The sequence below is a fragment of the Calypte anna genome, chromosome 2 (genome assembly GCF_003957555.1).
Source record: "Calypte anna isolate BGI_N300 chromosome 2, bCalAnn1_v1.p, whole genome shotgun sequence".
Taxonomy (NCBI): domain Eukaryota; kingdom Metazoa; phylum Chordata; class Aves; order Apodiformes; family Trochilidae; genus Calypte; species Calypte anna.
The window spans coordinates 124,684,251-124,690,250 of record NC_044245.1 but is presented as its reverse complement, the minus strand read 5'-3'; positions in this window follow the sequence as shown (position 1 = coordinate 124,690,250).

The window sequence follows — 6,000 nt, the reverse complement described above, 5'->3', positions numbered from 1 at the left end:
AAAACCATGCCTGTCTGTGGAAGGTAGGAGTGCAGCTATATCACGCACCATGAATATATACAAATATATGTGACCATTTCAAAATACCAAAATTCCTGTTACTTCTAACAAGGAACCCTATATTTATATTAGTTATATGAGGATTCACAATTTCATGTGTTGCAGGTAGAGAAGCCATTGAGCTGGGTGAGGACATGTTTTCTCAGCCAAGGAGAAACTACATACAAACACATTTGGAGAAAATACGACTTGGTCTGCACTTCTTTTTATCCTATAAAAACCGTGCTCTTGCAGCTAGCAAGAAAATTTTTTATAAAGTTGGACAGTTCAGAATTTATATCAAACTAGCATTAGGTTTTGTTATTTTACTTTTCAGGTTTATGAAAGGTTTTGGGTTTGGTCTGTATATTTCTGAATTTCTCATCTCATAGACTGTCTCACTGTTTTCTTTCAGTGGAATTAGATCACTGTCCCCATTCTGGATGTGACTTTGCCAGAATGTGTCAGTTATTTGCTCTTTCTGTGACTTCAGACACTATCTGAATAATAATTGGACTTTATTAGCAGCCTTCAGTAAATGATAGAACTCTTTTGAGAGGCTTAAGTTTCTAAAGGTCTTTTTTTTTCTTTCTGCTTATATTGTGTACTTCTTAAGTGCATAAACTGATATGTTTTGAGAGAATTTTTAATAACCATCATTCTCATTAATGTGCCTGGTGCTGAGTCCAAAACTAATCTTAATTGATGCACTTCAGAAGATGTGTACTCCTTGGAAAGAGTCCAGACCAAACCAACAGATTTTATCAGATTTTATCTAGAAAATGTGATCTACAAGGAATTTAAACAGTTTGTTTAGATTGTTAAGCACAATGAAAGAGAAAACAGAGTGTCTTTTTAGGGTAGTTATCCTTTGATGATAATTTGACCTACTCTTAGGGGGTGAAATACGCATTATTGGTAAGATTAGTTGGGGAATAAATCTCAAAAACAATCTTCTGATGGAAATGCTGGGCCAGGACTTGATAAATATGTGCTCAGTTCTTGTCTCTGATGCCAAAGTGGCCTTGGGAAGTCACTCCGTTCTTTGATCCACCAGCAATAACGTGTTAATATTTTTCCACTCTGAGTTGTTTAGAGGGCTTAAATCAATTAGGACTTTGGCACTGAAAACAGAACCCTGGCATGCTTGGAGTTTTTGATTCTAAAATTGCTCCAAGCAAACCTTGTTCATCCTCTGATTCTTCAAAATGTCTAAATTCACCTGTCATTTAGTGTCAAAAATTTCCAATTGGTTTGCTGGATTTCTGCCTGTCTCTTCTCCAGCATTGTCTCCATCTGAACGAGTTAGTGAACTAAATCTTGCTTAAACTTACTTAAGAGCAGGAACTGGTGCAACTCCAAGCTATTTCTTGTTATGCAGAGTCACTGTACATCTGCACTAAGTCTGGAGACCTAAAATCCATTGGTTTCAGATCCTACTTTCCTTTTGTTTCCAGTGTCTCAGCCATGCAAGTTCATGCCTTAAAATTATGCTGGTTAGGACATTTCATTGAGCCTAAGTTGTTCAGCAGCCAGCCCAAACTCTTTCAGCTGTTTCACTGTTGGCTACAGATAAAGAATTGGCTCTGGCAGCACAGACCAACCCCAAGGTTGCTGCTGAGGGATTTAATTGATAATTTAATGTAGTTGTTGGCATCTACATCCAGGAGCAGCCTCCTGTCCCAACACTGGGTAGCCACTTACATTCCTGAGAAGTATAGCTACCTGTGCTCTGCATTTGGAATTTGCTGTTCATCAGCAGATTCTGTCATTTTGCTCAGTGTACAGGATACATTTTGCTGTCCAGACAGTATATGGTAATGTTAGAGCACTCTGTGAAGTGGCCATGTACCTGGCAGTCTTTCAGTATTTAGCTCTTAGATTGTGTACAATGACAGTGGGTGAAGGGACTCCTTGATCTTGATTAAGACCTATAGCTACATACCTACCTACCTCACCTGTTTTGTAATTAAAATCAAAGAGTAGAACATATTTGAAAGCTTCTACATTTTAATTGCTATCTCTTCATTGGAATACAAGTAAGTATTGTTTGGTAAATACCTTTGTCTGCAGCATTTCAGAAGCTCATTACTCAGATGGAACTCTGTTACCACTGTTATTCCCTAAGAACACAAAGGCTAAGTAGAAGAAAAATGTTGCAGTAGTTTAAAACTGTTTAGAAGGCAGAGAGATGGATCAACTTTGTCCCTGTCCTCCTTCAAGGGTACATTCCCCACATGATCTCAACATTTAAATATAAGGAGCAGCTGACTAAAGTTGAATCTAAATGTGATTATGGTAATGCTGGTTATGGCTGTACATGTGTGTATCCTTTAACTCCTTGGAGTTCTTTAAACTCCTCTCCCCACCCTTCCCAGTGCAAGCCATAGTTATGACTAACTGCAGTAAACTCTTCAGCATTAGAGGTTTTGCTTACAAACACTCTGGGGTTATTAAACCATATCTATGCATTTCACACACACACACAAATAGGGTGTCTGTATTATTCTGAGCAATTTACAAAATTTAGTTGTCCATTATTTTACACAAAATGACAATTCATTGCCAGTTCTGCTTCTGAAGAACCATAGAAACATAGTTTTCCTAGTTATCTGTACTGTTGAGTTCCATTGTAGGGACAAATTATGTCTGATAACATTCTTTGGGTCATATTTAAGAACAATATGTATCTTCCCATAACAGTGATTTTCTTCTGAAGTTTACAGTCCTGGCTGTCAATAGATAGGCTTGTAAGATTAATCCTATATGCGTTTCCTGAAGATTGACAGCCAGCTGAACAAGAGCTAACAGTGTGCCCAGGTTGCCAGGAAGGCAAACAGCATCCTGGCCTACATCAGGAACAGTGTGACTAGCAGGTTTAGGGAGGTGATCACTGAAAGAATGGTGAAGCGTTGGAACAGGTTGCTCAAGGAGGAAATGGAATTGACACCCCTAGAGGTATTAAAAAAGCAGGTAGATGTGGCACTCTGGGAGATGATTTAGTGGTTAAGGTAGAACTGACAGTTGGACTCAGTGATCTTGAAGATCCTTTCCAACCACGATGATTCTATGATAGCAGACTTTTTTTTATATACTTTTTTATATCACTAGAGCATTATTTGGACTTGTTAGTGTAATTTTTGTCAATAATGCCCATTAGTAAGCTACTCTTCCTACCTTCAGCTGGCTTTGTGTTTGATTCTAGTATTTGCACTGGTTTTATGACCCTAGAGTTTAAATATACAACTCCTAAAAATGGGTATACTGTCCATAAAGTTGTTCCAGTGGATATGGAATACAGCAGTTTGCATCCTAAGTTAATACTTATAAGAAAGAGGTCTCCAGTTTCTTGAATTCCTATTTGCTATCCTATTTTCCTGCTAGGTCTCAAATCCACTTCAGGGCTGCAGAGTTCACAGTACTCTGAGTTCTTGAATGAATGGTTGCAATCTGGTTTAGTAATTTAATTTTTTTATTTAGTTAGTTTCAAGAAATGCTGCCCACTTCAAGGACAAGACTGGACAGCTAGATAGAATGTTTGTTCAAGGTCCGGCCCACACCTCTTAAAGCCTTGTGCAATGAAACATTTGATTTGTTGAGAGACACTTAGATAAAAGAACACTTAGGGATTAGAACAAGTATGTCTGGTTGAAAAGGCTGGCATTTTGATCAGTGAGTTAATACTTTTGGCAAGGGTTTGTTTTAATGCAAAACTTGGCTTGTGCTTTGGTAAGGATAAAGACCTGAGAGATTAAGATAAACTACCAAATTACTTCTTTGGCAGGATTCAATAGCAAGGCCTGATCTAAAAGCCCTCGGAGATAAAAGCTACATTGATACCACTGCATTTAGACTGATAAACTTTGTTTCATGGTGGAGATTGTAAACTGTTACTGCTATTTTTAAGAGAAAAACATTAACTCTCACACCTTTTTAATGACGCTCCTTGCATTAGAGTTATTGAAATAAGGGTCTGATATGGAAGTCTTGACAAGGTTTTATGCAGTCACTTTTACTAGCATGCTTTATTAGAAGTGGCTTTCACAGTTTCAATAGCTTTCACTGTTTGCTTTCTGCTTCTGTTGAGAAAACTTGGGAGGGTTCATGCAGGTAGGTCCCAATATATTCAAGTGAGTAGTTGTGTTTAATTTGTCAGATGGTCACACCTCTGAACCCAAGCTGAAGCACACCTACTCAGAAGTGCTGTAGTTTTAGATCATGAAGACCAGAGAGGAAAGTACTGATAACAGTGTTGGCAGAACTCAGTTATTGTGTCCTGCTAATGAGGAGTGGTAGACACATGCTCAAAGCAGTTGATAGCATCAGTCATCAAAACCAATGAACCTAAGGGTTCTAAGAAAATCTTATCTTTTTCAGTCAGCTGCCCTGTGCTTCATGACCTGTGCTGGGCACAGTGACCATGCTGGTTAACTACCTACCACAATGGTTCTTCTCAATATCCCAGCTGCTGTGAGACACTGTGCAACAGTCTACTAAGCTGGGCAAGTCTACAGGTTCAGGTTTTTCTCCTAAACCTTGTGTATACAGCTCACATGAACACAGCAACTTCCTCACCCCAGAGGTTTTAACTGGGCTCCCCCTGAATGCAGCAGGAGTGTTGAAGCATTGTAATTTTTTTCCGTGAGGGCATTTTAGTGGACTGTTACCTACAGTAGCTTTTGCTGAATGTATATTTATATGCTTTTGTTAAATAAGTTGTTAATTTTTAGAGCCACGAAACAATTTTGTAACATACCCTTTAGAGTATTTTGTTTGGGCTTTTCATACCTCTATGAAAGTCATAATATTTGCTATTAGTATACTTAATATGGTTTATTTTGACTCCTTTGGCTTCTGCACATTTGTAACAGTGTTAGTACTCCCTCTTCATTTGACAGATGATAGATGAACTACTTCAGTTTTATAACAATTATAATCCTATCTTTTGCTAAAATATATATATATTTTTCATTAAGACATTTCTGTCAAAGCTCTGGTTGAAGGATGATAGTTTTTAAAAGAAGAACGTTTAAAAGAAGGATTCCAGCTTTTGTTGTTTTTTTTTTTTTAAATTTTACTAAGGGCAGAAAATATGTGGCCTCCTTGTCACTATTTCTTTGTTCTTGGTGTGTCCAGGTAAGGGACAACTTTCATCCCCAAACTTGGCCATACTCAAGCTTATTTGGGCTTTTTGGATAATACAGTCAGAGGCTGTAAACAACACTGGGATAGGGCTCAGCTGAACTTGACTGAAGTATTACTACAGGTATAAAGAGTATTTATGAGCTCAGATCAGAACTGTAACTATTTGAGTGCTCTCATTTTGTTTGCTGCTGACATGAAGCTGGGAGGAGTGGCTGACACACCTGAAGGCTGTGCTGCCATTCACAGGGGCCTACACAGGCTGGAGAGGGAAAAAATTAATGAATCACAACAAGGGCAAATGTAGAGCCTTGCATCTGGGTAGGAACAACCCCAAGTACCAGTACAGGCTGGGGACTGAGCTGTTGGAGAGTAGTGAAAGGGAAAGGGACCTGGGGGTGCTGGTGGATGGAAGGATGACCATGAGCCACCAATGTGCCCTTGAGGCCAAGAAGGCCAATGGCATCCTGGGGTGCGTTAAAAGGGTGTGGTTAGTGAGTCAAGAGAGGTTCTTCTCCTCCTCTACTGTGCCCTGGTGAGGCCACATCTGGAATATTGTGTCCAGTTCTGGGCCCCTCAGTTCAAGAAGGCCCAGGAACTGTTTGAAAGAGTCCAGCGGAGAGCTAGAAAGGTGATAAAGGGAGTGGAACATCTCCCTTATGAGGAAAGGCTGAGGGAGCTGGGGCTCTTTAACTTGGAGGAGAATGAGGGGCAACCTGATCAATGTTTATAAATACATAAAGGGAGAGAGTCAGGAAGATGGTGCCAGGCTCTTCTCAGTTATTCCCAATGATAGGACAAGAGGCAACAGATGTAAGC